Source organism: Solanum pennellii, chromosome 4, assembly GCF_001406875.1.
Source record: "Solanum pennellii chromosome 4, SPENNV200".
In the NCBI taxonomy this organism is placed as follows: Eukaryota; Viridiplantae; Streptophyta; class Magnoliopsida; order Solanales; family Solanaceae; genus Solanum; species Solanum pennellii.
The window spans coordinates 43,510,840-43,525,167 of NC_028640.1; positions in this window are offsets into that span (position 1 = coordinate 43,510,840).

Consider the following 14,328-nt stretch of genomic DNA (forward strand, 5'->3'; position numbering starts at 1 on the left):
CTCCCCCCCCCCCCCCAAAGAAGGTTCATGAATTCTACTAACATTTTTTCTTTTAACTCTGTGGATAAAATCCTATCAAGATAGGCCATCTTAAACTCTCCCCAATCTACCAAGCCTGCCCTTACGAGTATCTCATCCCTTCATTTTTCAAACCACACTTCTGCCACATCTTTTATTTTGTAAGCGGCTAGTACCTCTTTCTCCATAGGAGTCACTACCATATCATCCACCCCCTTGAATACCTCATCTATAAAGCCTTGTGGATATCCATCCACCTTAGTGCCATGAAAAGTAGGAGGGTTCCCTTGAGTTCCAACTCATTGAATAGCTTGAGAAATCACATGATTTGTGAGGGCTTAAGCTTTGTCATGAGTTAGGATAAAGATCTATAAGTGATCCTTATATCCAGATTATACATATCCCTATCAACATTGGGAGTTTAAGGATCTTGCGACACTTGAGGTAGAACCGCGCCATTTAAATTCTCTTGATTATCTATAGGGACTTGTTCAACTTGGGGAGGAACTCGCTCGTTCACTAATCCTTCCTCCACTTTTCTTATGGTAGTCTTTCTTTTATTCATATCCTATAAACACTAGATAAGAGGTTAGAAAGTGTAACACGATAGAAATTATATGACCTAGACTAGAGCCTCACATGATGACTAATTATGGTTTATACCTAAAACAAATGTTATTTAATTTAGTTAGGATGTGTTAAAGTTTAAACGTCAGGACACGTTCATGGTGTCTGGAGACTAGTGAAAGTTATCAAGTGTGCCTTTATGTCTTGGAAGGGTCGTATAAAGGTCAAACATTGTAAAATCACTTAAGGCACACGTTAGAACATATTTTGGGTCAAAACGTCCAGGTAAGACTCCCCGAGGAACAACCTAAGTTCCCTTGAGAAGGACCCAAACATTGACCCGAGAAGCTGTAAAAATAGCATGCAAATGATGATGGCAAACTATGCCCCATCGATTGACTCACGCTCCATCATTTGGAGTCGTGAGTCCACACTAAGAATATATCAGGATCCATTTTTAGAAGCCACTGATGCAGACAAAGGTTTGCAAATATTGTCCGTACATGGAACGATGGGCCGTCGTTTGGGAGGAATCGATGGTCAATGCAAGCTAGTGCACTGCACGGCCAAGCAACGGGTGGGTCTATTAATTCCACCCTTGGCCAATTAAATGTAGGGTTTGTCTAAATTATGTATTTTATTTATATTAAGAGATTTTAACTTATTGAAATAGTCTTCAAACTTCAAAATTCAAAAACCCCAATGACTCTCACTTCTCTCTAGTTTCTCTCCCCAAAACCAAACCTCTGAAGAAACTCAAGAGCTTCAAGAAGGAGACTAATTCACCAAGGGATTCAATGCAAACTCATGGATAATCATACTTATGGTATGTTTTCTCTCACTCTTAAGACTTCTTTCCCCAAAAGGAACTTTCAAAGTGTATTTCAAAACTCCCCCAAAACTAGGGTTTCTATCAATATATGGGCCCTCATTTTCGAATGAAATTGTGAATCAATTGTGATGAATGATGATCCTTTGTTGTTTAACTATGTAATTATGGTTAATTGTTTGTAATCACTTGAGATTTCCCCTTGGACCCTTGTTCTTTCCTAAACTCATAAAACCTTGAAATATATATGGTTATTGTGGAAGATGATGAGTATATGGATTATATAGAATGATGTTAGTTATGTATTGCTTCTTGAATTTACCTTATTTATGCATTAATTATGTATTCTTAGGAAATTGAAGTATGAAGCACCATGAAGTGGCAAGAAGGTATGAAGGTTTGTTCTTTCTTGATTGCAGTTAGGAAAGATGAGTTACTTAGATAGTAATGATCCTATGTGTAATGTCTTATTGTGGTGTTGATGACAAATATTCCTCATCCTTTACCCTATACACTTGAATTAGCTATGAAGTATGTATGCATATCATGATCTGATGTTATATGATAGAAAGTAGTTCTCATGATTATAATAAAGTGTTCAAGTGAAAAGTTTACTCACTTGTTAGTGGTTTCTATAGTCAAAGGGTTTGTTCTCACTTATGATTATGTATGATAAATTATGTTGAGATGCTTATGTAAAGGCCTATTAAAGGCTAGTGTGAACTTATGAGATGACTCAAGACAGTTACAAATATTGAATATATGCTTAGCATCGAAATATGTAAATAAGATGGAGGTCTCATGTTTAATAAGTATGAGCTCCCACATAAGTTTCCTCACGTTTAGAAAGTCCATATTGCCAAGATATGTGTTGTCTCACGATATGGAACCACCACGTTTAGTAATTTAGGGTTTCTAGCAACAATCTCCTTTACCCTTAACTATGTGCCTACAAAGGACTCTAGCGTAGTGATCCACCTTGATAGAAATGTAAGAAAGGTTACACCTTAGGAATGTTTTAACACTCTCGTTTTGGTGTGCGAGTAGAACACCAGACTCCATGTAGCTTACATGTTCTAATGATTGTTATGAAACTTCTTTGCCTAATGTAATAGTAAATGAATAAAGGGAATGTGTTGTAACAACCTGAGAGTATACCCTAAAAGTTATCGCATCCTCAAGTCGCCACATGGCATCCTCGACCTCTCCGAGGTCTAAGACAAGCCTCTTAAGATTCATTAATTGCATAAACATAAAAAATAATGGAAAATTTAAAAATTTTTGTAGCACATCATATGCTAGAGTATCACTTCATATATATATATATATATATATATACACACACACACATAGTGTAGGAACTATGTCTCTTTTGCCATCTTAGACTCATCAAAATTAAAGTAGAATAGGAACACATCACTTAACAACATCTAACATACTCTAGACTATTACATAACTTGAATAAGAACTTGACAATGGAAATCATTGAATCTTAAGGAACCTTTTTTTAACATGATAAACATCTATCCAAGCTCATCCATCTTAGAAACATTCTTTAGTCATCACAACATACACTTTGTATAAAAAGATAAAGAAATGGTATTAGTACATGAATGCAGTAAGTATGACAACCATGCAAAAACATGCACTTAACGAGGACATTTAGTTAAAAATTATGCATCATGTCTTTATTATAAAACATTATGAACATTGATACAATAAGCACAATATAAGTCAAATACTTCATATAAGCATGAATATTACTAATAATAACACATAAATCCATTTAATCACATTTAAGATCATTTATTAAGGCATAATTCACATATAAGAACCATAACCTAAGATAACCTCCCACTCTCACTAGTTTAATGTACAAGTACCATCCCATACTACTACTCATAGAAGGTGATCCTAATAAGTCACCATAGAGTTAGGCGTATCACATTTAATGACATACCACACATGCATTTAAACTTAGACATAAGACAAACACACTTCAATAATGATCACATAAGAACTCTTTCATTTATTTAGTCTTGGTCATAAGTCATTAGTTCATATCATAGGTAAACCACCTCAAAACCCCTTCACAAGGTTGCTTGTGCAATGTAAATATGGAGTGTCATACCCCCACATATACCAAGTAAACTAACTTAGAAGCCATAAGTGCATTTCACATGCATACTAATAATTTTTATCTTACATAAAGGAAACTCATCATAACTTTCCCTTAGAGTCCACTAGTGCAATAAATAAGTAGGGTCCATAATCATATCTACACTAAGTAGTCTTTCAAGGAATCATGAATATTAATCATATCTTATCATTAGTTCATTTCATAACTTTAGGGGTCATAACCGACATAGACCATAGGAGATATATGAAATCCGGTGTCATAAGACCCTACACCGAAAAAAGGGGTTCTACTTGACAAGGTCAAAACAAGTTTATTAACAATCTAGGTGGATCCAGTAGCAATATCCTTTGAGGCACGTAGTTTAAGGGATAGTGACATTATTCTAGAAACGGCCTATTGCATTAGTAAGAGGACTTTCATCTCATGAGTAATTCACTTGAATGACCTGACCTATTGCAATAGAGGGAGTGCTTTAAACCTTTATTATTCATTTAGTTCATGAGATTAGGATTTAGGGACGTGTTTCCTCAAATATCATATTTCAAAGGTTTCTAGGATGAGAATTATACTTTAATCATAGAACCTATGTTATGTGAGAATGTCCTTTCACATAATTCTAGATTCACACTTTTATGTGTGTGTATGCATGTGGAAAATTCTTTCACTTAATACCTCTAGACACCACATGTTCATAAATCATTAGTCATATACTTTACATGCATTAGTAATAGATAATGGAACATATGAGAACTATACTTTCAATTGGCACCATGAGTCTACCTTACTCATAATTATCCATGAGAGTGTATCTCTGTTCATATGAATCATCATGATCACATAAGAGCAACAACTTAGTTACTTAGGATATCACCTTTCAAAGGATCACAACACAAATACAATGTATCTTTAAAGTCATGACCAACTCATCAATAGAACATCTAGGGAATATAGGTCACACACCCACATTACATCATAGGAGACAAGATCATATTCAACATTAGAATGGAAGACTCCTAACATTGATAAGATCACACATTTATATAGGGTTCATATAGGTAGGGGTCATGCTACAAGAGTACTCATCCCAACTAGTCATGTAGACCATACCTAACACTAACAAGATCTTCACATATACATGAAATCATCAATACACCTAGATCATGATACTAGATACAAGACTATACAAAACCTTAATACTTTTGATCATCATAACCACAATTCACATAACAACAATTGCCTTCAAGGCCATGATCATAACATTTAAAGATGTACAAGAATGTAAAGACCACCACCATAAGTGGACCATACCGAGGAACACAATTCGATATAATTCTAGGCTAACTAGAGGAAATAGTTAAAATTACCAATTATCCAAGCCACGATTATCACTGATAAGTTCCAAAGAATTCAATATCTATTGACATAGATCACATTAAGAATAGAATATAAACTATAATCAAATTATAATTTGATTATCACCAACTCAAGATCACTAGACCCACATTAAAGGCTAATTTGAAGGATTTAGGAATCATGGATTCTACATGAAATTGGATCAAAAACCATTATAAAATCAGTAGTTAATCGTATATTCATCATTATAATGCTTTTGAAATCAATTTGAGAATGAAATCATGTTAAAATTGAAACATAGAATTTTTGACTTTAGATTCATATTGAAAAACCATTGAAAGAAAACCTTAGATTAAAGATTAACTAAAGATCAAGGGTTACAATACCTTAATAGAAGAAAAACCCACACATTTGGATAAGAAACAACTTGAAAATTCATCTTCTAGCCTGAGCTTGAGTTTTGCGTCAATGGAGGTTTGAGAGAATTTGGAAGAGAAGGGAGCTTTGGGATTTGTTAATATTTTATTTGGTATTGGGGTTGTGAGTTGGGAAAAAGTTTAAATACGACATCAAACAGTATATAACCAAGTCCCAAAGTTACAAAAACACCCCCATATTTGTTTGGACTTTTGGACTTGTCAAACTTCACTTTAAAATAACGCAACTGAATCTCGGAAGTGGCTGTTCGTCGAGGAGGTAGATCCTAATTTTTCCTTACTAAATTTTTGAGGAACTGAGCCTTGTGTCAGGCGCGCGATGCACATGCCAAATGAGTTTCAGGAGCGCGATGCATAAGGGCCTCTACATCTTGGTGTTGCCTTTTCCAATGCTTGGGCCCTCCTCAAGGACCATTAGGGTGGTCCTCGGGGAGTCGTACCTGAACGTTTTAACCCTAAACATGATTATTAATATACTAGGGTAAACTCCACAATATTTTAGATTCCAAACAACACATACACACAAGGCAAATATACAAGGACACACTAGTATGTCTAAACAATAACTTTCGACCGTCTTGGACGTTTGACCTCAAAACTTATTCATATAAACTATACATTCTATAAAAAACATTATTTACATGTTATTAAAATTTTTAGAAACATGTGAGGCTATAGATACCTTATTTCATTTTGAGGGTCTTCATAATATCCCCCACTTGGGAACATTCGTCCTCGAATGATAGTAGAAACATTTAAAAAAAGTTCAAGGACTGAATGACTCATATAGTAGCTCATAATATTCAACATGGTATAATACATTAGTTAATGAACAAAATTTTAATGAACACCAACTTTATATCATTATGCACTCAATACAACACAAGTAAGTAGAAACTATCTCCACAATTCATAGTGCACACATACTTCATCATACTCATTGTCATTTGGAGGAACTACCTTATCCAACTTTTAGGCATGCTTATCATTTCATATTAAGGTTAAACAAAAAAATGGATTTCAGGTGCACACCTAGGCATGATCCACACTTCAACTCATGAAAAATTTATGCAACTCATACTTGATGCAAATACATCATGATCAATATAGACCAACTACAATTTTTATAGGTTAGACATAACACAATCAAGGTCATATATGATAATACCATATTTAGTGATGTTCAAGGAGGAACTACCTTATCCTAGTCCCAACATACTCACATGGCATCTTAAGCCTGCATACACGCATTCAACATAGGTGAATACAACTTCTAACCAAAACATGTTAATATTTCCTTTCTCGTGAAGCCAAAATGGTAGGTCACACAAAATACATCACAATAATAGGATATTATTTCCCATAGTTTCAGTTTCTATCATGACACTAGTTTTCATAAACATACATCATTTTTGGAAATTCTTACAATTCATAGGCACAAATAAGGACAATTGCTAGACATACCAGCACTCCTCAAGAGTGAGCTACATTAGAACTTCCCAAATCACCAAATGTCGCACATTTTTCAAAGATACTCATCTTTTCTTATTTAAGAAAACTCAACACTCCATTTTGGGGCCAATACACCACACATTTAAAGTAACATCAAGCATGTTCATTTAAGTCATCTCATGAATTTCAATGCACATTTAATATGTAAAGATGCACAACAACATGAGTAACCTGAATTTGATCAAAAATCCATTTTCATGCAATAAGGACCTTTTAATAAATGCATAACATAGTGTTAATTTAGACATGCATAACATATGTAGGACATGCAACTTATACTCATATGGAATATTCCCATCATGAACAATCTACACGGAAATCTCTGGATTCAAGCTTGAGTAAGAATAGAAGGAAAAGATAAGGATATCAACAACCTTACCACTCACATCATCATCCCCTGCATAAGGGAAACCCTTTTAAGAGCAACATAGACTTAGCAAGCTTTCTAGTCAAGCACAACATCACCCTTATAGAATAGGCTTATGCTAACCCTTTTTAACATCACCTCCTTCCACTTCTCAAGAATGAACCATTTCCTAGTAGTTCTTCAATGAACCATTTCCCAGTAGTTTTTCACTCTCACCCCACTAGGTATGGATTACAAGAGATCACAATTGAGTATATAAATTACCCCATTTCATATTAATCAGCCAAGAAGATTTTTAATATCGAGAAGTTCAAAGAACTCAAAATAGAGACATCAAGGGTACTTAATATCTTACCATCTAGGCACATTATCCTCAAATTGTGGTAAGCCTAATAATTTATTCATCCCCTTATGCCCTTAAACACCAAGGTCAATGCAAGTCTAGACAAACCTACATACTCCTTACATAAGAAGGTTTGACATCATTGAGTGTTTCCACTCCTAATCTCATATCAAAGACCTTACTAACTCAATTCATGAAGAGGTACTTGTAAAGACCCAAATGTAGACCCTAGAAGTTAGGAGGAACCCTCGTTTTGTGGCCCGGTGTACTTGACCCTTTGGGATCTTGTGCAAGCCCTTTAACTAGCATTCATCACATAAGACATGAAAAGTAGTGCGGAATTAAAACATTACATGAATAATTTAATAAAATGGAAATTTTTATGAAATACTTAAGAAATCTTATCGTCACAAGCCAAACTTAAGACACGACATATAATGTCTTAGGGACATGGCCCTTTACATTGAAATCAATTACATAAAAAGTCTTTAATAAAACTAGAAAAGGACTATGCCCTTGAATATATGAGGACATACTTTGCCTTGAGAGAAACTTTCCCAAGGTCTTCCTTCTAGCCTTCAAACCTTAAAAATCTTCCAACCTATACTTATATAGTATAGAAAAGTATGGGGTTAGTACAAAACAATGTACTAAGTATGGCATATGCAAAAACATGTCAAAAGGGACATTTTAGTAAAATAGCTTTACATGCAATTTAAGTAACACGTTCATGAAAACAAAGGCAAAACATCATACTAACTATCATTTACAACTTATATAAGAAGTCCCATAATTTTTAAGCCAACAAGAAACATTACAGTAAACTTGTCAAAGCATACAGTAAACCAACTTGACATTTAACAGTGAACTCCTTAAGCATTTACCAAAAATCTAATTGAACATTAAAAAGGAATCATTTAAAGCATTCACAATAAATTCAACTTGAACAATTACAATGAACTATCCTACACTAAATGAGTGAACTTCCAAGGCCAAGCAAAAGAGAAAGTGAACTCATTTTCCTTAAGAGTTTCCCTACCTCGGAATTATCCTAAGACTCACTAAGGTAAGATATGGAGGAAGTATGAATATTCCTTCTCCAATACACACCAGAGCATCCCTCAAGACTACCCCCTTTGGCTTACTCAACTCGGGAGAAATAAGCCCCTGAATCAATGGCAAGACATTAAAAGACACCCAACAAACCACTTAAGTCTTCCCTTTTGGAATGCCTACTTAGTGCAATGAGTAGATAGCATCCCATACCACCACCTACCCTAAGTAGTACATTCTTTTTGAAGGTTTGGCACCAAGTCTTCCCTTTCGAAAGGTCCTACCTAGTGCAATGATTAGATAGCGTCCCATACAACTACCTACCCTAAGTAGTACGTTCTTTTATAAGACTTAGTTCAATTAATTCTTTGTGTGGGATTAGCTTAACCGACATAGACCATGAGAGCTAGACATGGAATCCCGATATTAACCCATATCGGATGAGGGATCCTCACTTGCCTAGCGTAAGGTCATGCTTCTTATCTTTTACATGGCTTTCCCAATAGATACACCTATGTGGACACATAGTTAAGGGATAAGGAGACTGTTACTAAGTAACTGATTCTCTACTAACGTGGAGTACTCATATAAAGAGGGACTTTGGAATAATACATCTAAACTCACGAAGGATAATCCACCTCTCATTCATATCCTCTTAGAGCTAGGCATAACTCCCCATGGATTTTTCAATATTCAAACCTATAGGTTAAGGAAAACTAGTGAACACCACATCTTAACTCACGAATGGTATTCATTCTCCAAACTATCTTGGAAATCTCATTAGGATAATTGGGTTGCTACTAGACACGTCATCTTAACTCACGAAGAGTGTTCACCCCAATACTCCGCTTCTCTCAACTTGGAATCATACATTATTTTTAAGTGTGAGTGTGTGTGTACATGTGAGCACACCTTGCACATAAACATCAATTCATTCTTATTAACTTCTATACATTCTTTATACCTTCATTCATCAATTCACACACCTTACATGCTTCACATACTCAATATGCTTTACTTTGACATAATACAAGCGAAACATGCTATTTAATTTCACAAAACACAAGACAAGACTCATCTTCAATATTAATCCATTTCATCTACTAGGCCATTAAAACCACATTCACAATACATACTAAACAACATCAAATTCATCAGGTAAACACCGCCACCAAGAAGGTGGACCACACCACTCATGAGAAATTATAATGAAAACTATACATTATAAGCAACTTGCCATTTAACCAAGCCATAATAACCTATGAGCATGTTATTAACATTTAATCAAAATAAGACTCTTATGCTAGTAGCTAAATGAACATATTAACACAAAAAAAACAACGTTCATACCTTACCCAAACATGCTCATATAACCTATTTCCCAAGCAAAAAGTTCAAATATGCATAAATATATGTTCATTATGTTTTTAACAATAAAATAATATATTCATACGAGAATAGACACAGTTAGAACACTTTTACAAGAAGACCCATACTCAAAATCAAAGATAGAAGAACTTTGAGTTAGAAAACCCTTTTGGAAGTATTTTGGAAGTAACTCCTTGAATTGAAAGGGGTTCAAGGATTGATACCATACCTCAAAGGGAATGAAACCCACTATTTTTAATGAAGATTCATGTACAAAGAAGTCCTTGTTGTCCTCCTTGAGTCATAGCTTCAATGGTGACTTTGGGAGAGTTTTCTTAAGAGAGGGAGTTTGAATATTTGAAGTGAGGAGTCTTGTCTAGGTCTAGGCTTTACAACTAATTCAATATAACCTAATAACACTAAAATTATCTATCTAGGGTATTAAAAGACTTGGGGTGTATTTATATAAAACACCCCAAGTTGGCAGCAACTTCACAGACTTGGCAGGCCCTCACAGACGAGGCCTTCACCAACAAACCGTCTGTGCATCAACGGACCGGTGGTAGGGTCTTGTTGTTTGGTAATTAGATCCAAATGGATCCTGTCCACATGATCTTCTGGTCCAATTGACTCCCTAGGTCGACGGACCATAATGGACCAACGAACCGTCCTTAGGGTCGTCGATGACCACTGCTTTTTGGCAGTTTTGCCCAAGTTTTGGGCCCTTAATCTAGGGCCCCTTGTGGGTCCTAGGTGGGGTCGTGCCTAGATGTTAAACCCCTAAGCTAATACCTCTAAGTATTAGAACATACCACCTTAGTTTCAAGGAAAACGAACACGTAAAACTCATACAAACACATCAAAACGCATAAGTACATTCAAAAGCACACCTTCCGAACGTCATAGACATTCTTGGTCGATCGAAATCCAAAATTAACCAAACTTCACACACCGCGTAAGAACACTAAAGTAACTTATTTTAACCTAAATTCAAATCAAGAAACCATTGCGAGGGTCTAGTACACCTTAGTTCATTTTGGGGCATTATATTCTCCCCCACATGGAATAACATTCGTCCTCGAATGATACTTAAACTTTAAGAACACCAAGGAATCACTTAGCATCACATAATAGACATCAATCATGATCAAAACACTCAAAAGTCAAAGCATCAAATAACAAGGAGCATCCTTTCACACTTTAAAACACTTAGCAACACAAAATATTCTATCAGAACTTCAAGAAGTCAAAATTCACTCTAAGTCTTCTTTTTTGGAGGAACTACCTTCTCCAACATTAAACATGATCATACACAGTACTTTTATATTTTGATACTACCAAGAACAGGAAAAATAAATTCCAAGGAATACAAAAAAGTTCAAAACTGGATCTATGTTCAACGAATTACACCTACTAAGAAAATGTTTTTTATTTTTGTTCGACCTGTCGTCATATATGAAATAACGGACGGTATAAATACTCATATTGGGCTTAGGGATAATCAGGCTCGAACTGCTGACTTCCACCACGTCAAGGTGAAACTCTACTACATTGAAACTTTAATTCAAGACAACACAATTTTTCTCAAAAATAAAAAATCTTACTTTGAAGTTCACTGTGTTCACTGCCAAGCCTACAAAAAATTTTGAAAATTCATTCCTTAAGTAATTCATAAAGATGAAATGATTATATTAATTATAAAACCACATAAACTCACTTCATGACAAATAAAAAGCAACAATAACAATGAGTTGACTTACCAGAACCATAAAATCTGGATCAATTATCCTTCCTATCCCCCATCCCCAAGAAGGGTTCTTCTTGGGAGAATTAGGATATAGGGAAGCTTGATTGACATCTTTTCCCCTTGATTTGAATTTTGGGCAGTACCTCATCTTGTGCCCCTTATTACCACATGCAAAACAACCATCCGTACCGGCAAGACACTTACCCCCATGTTGCTTCCCACAAGTAGGGCACCTAACCCTTTTATAAGTGTGGGCACCACATTGACAATGTTGGTTTGGATCCGTATCCTTGTTTCCCATGGAAGAATCTTGGTGATAGAACCTCTTCTTAAGCTTTTTGTGACTAGAATCATCCGATCTAGGCCTCTTACCGTCTTGCCTTATCTCCCTAATTTTGGACTCTTCAATTTATCGTGCATAAACCATGATCCTAGAGATATCCATTTCGTTAAGAAGCATTGCCGTATGACGCTCTCTCTCCACCAAGCTAGAAACACCTATCACAAACTTGTTCATCCTAGCTCTAGGGTTGGACACCATTGTTACGGCATACATAGAGAGTTGGGTGAATTTGAGAGACTACTCTTGCACACTCATTCCACCTTGATGAAGGTTTATGAATTCAACCATTTTATGCTCCCTCGACTCTAAAGGAAAGAACCTATCTAGAAAATCCTCTTTGAATTCCTCCCAATAAATCGGACCTCATTCTAAGGGTATAACACCCCTCATTGCTCATACCACACTTGAGCCACCTCTTTAAGTCGGTAAGCGTCTAACTCTGCATTCTCACTAGCGGTCACACACATAACATCTACCACATTGAAAACCTCATCAATGAAGCCTTGTGGATCTTCATCAACCTTAGTGCCATGGAAAGTGGGAGGGTTCATCCTCATGAAATCCCGAATTCTAGAAGCGGGAGTACTAGCATTAGGTTGGGGCCTATCTCCTTGATTAGGTTGGGCAACAAAGTTATTGTCGACGACATGAGCTTGAGCCATCATGAGTTGGGTCAAGTTCATTAGGGCAGCCCTCAACTCCGCATTAGTTATATCACCTTCCACCAAAGGAACTTGAGGCATAGGAGGCACTTGAGGCTCTTGGGGTTCTAGAGGCACTTGAGGTTCTTGATGAGAAACCTTCTCATTTTCTTCCCCTAAGCCAACAATAGGAACTTGTTCAACACGGTGAGGGATCCTCTTAGTAGCTACACCTCCCTCCTCCCTGCTAGCGGTTGATCTCCTCGTATTCATGTCCTATAAACATAAAGAGAAGAGGTTAAGAGAAGACACCTTATATGACTCAACTCTAAGGCACGACATTAGACTAGGAAAGAAAATGAAACTTCTATAATCCTATAGACTTTTGTCCATGGATGTATCGCGACTCACAACAATGACCAAGATACTACTAGATGTTGCATGTGAGATTTTTAGACCTTAAACTATTTCCCAAAACCTTATACTCTGATAGAAAGCCTGTCATGACCCGAAAGTACCCCCTAGAAGTTAGGAGGAACCCTCATTTTGTGGCTGGTCGTACTTGACCCTGTGGAGTCTTGTACAAGCCCTTCAACTAGCATTCATTACATAAGACATGAAAAGTAGTGCGGAATTAAAACTCTTCACAAATAATTTAATAAAAAAGAAATATTTAATAAATACATAAGAAATTCTATCGTCACAAGCCAAACTTAAGACACGACATGTAATGTCTTAGGGACATGGAGCTTTACATTGATATCAATTTCATAAAAAGTCTTTTAATAAAACTAAGAAAAGGCCTATGCCCTCGAATATATGAGGACATACTTTTCCTTAAGAGAAACTTTCCCAAGCTCTTCCTTCTAGCCTTCAAACCTTCAAAATCTTCCAATCAATACTTATATAGTATAGAAAAGTATAGGGTTAGTACAAAACAATGTACTAAGTATGGCGTATGCAAAAACAGGTCAAAAGGGACATTTTTAGTAAAATGGCTTTTAATGCAATTTAAGTAAAACATTCATGAATACAAAGGCAAAACATCATACTTAACATCATTTGCAACTTCGATAAGAAGTCCCATTATTTTTAAGCCAATAAGAAACGTTACAGTAAACTTGTCAAAACTTACAGTAAACCAACTTGACATTTAACAGTGAACTCCTTAAGCATTTACCAAAAATCCAATCAAACATTAACAAGCAATCATTTAAAGCAATCACAAGAAATTAAACTTGAGCAATTACAATGAACTATTCGTACACTAAATGAGTGAACTTCCAAGGCCAATCGAAAGATAAAGTGAACTCATTTTCCTTAAGAGTTCCCCTACCTCGAAATTATCCTAAGTCTCACTAAGGTAAGATATGAAGGAAGTATGCATATTCCTCCTCCAATACACACCAATGAAACCCTCAAGACTACCCCTTTCGGCTTACTCAACTCGGGAGAAATAAGCCCCTCAATGGCAAGACATTAAAAGACACCCGACAAACAACAAAAGTCTTCCCTTTCAGAATGCCTATTTAGTGCAATGAGTAGATAGAGTCTCATACCACCACCTACCCTGAGTAGTACATTCTTTTTGAAGGTTTGGCACCAAGTCT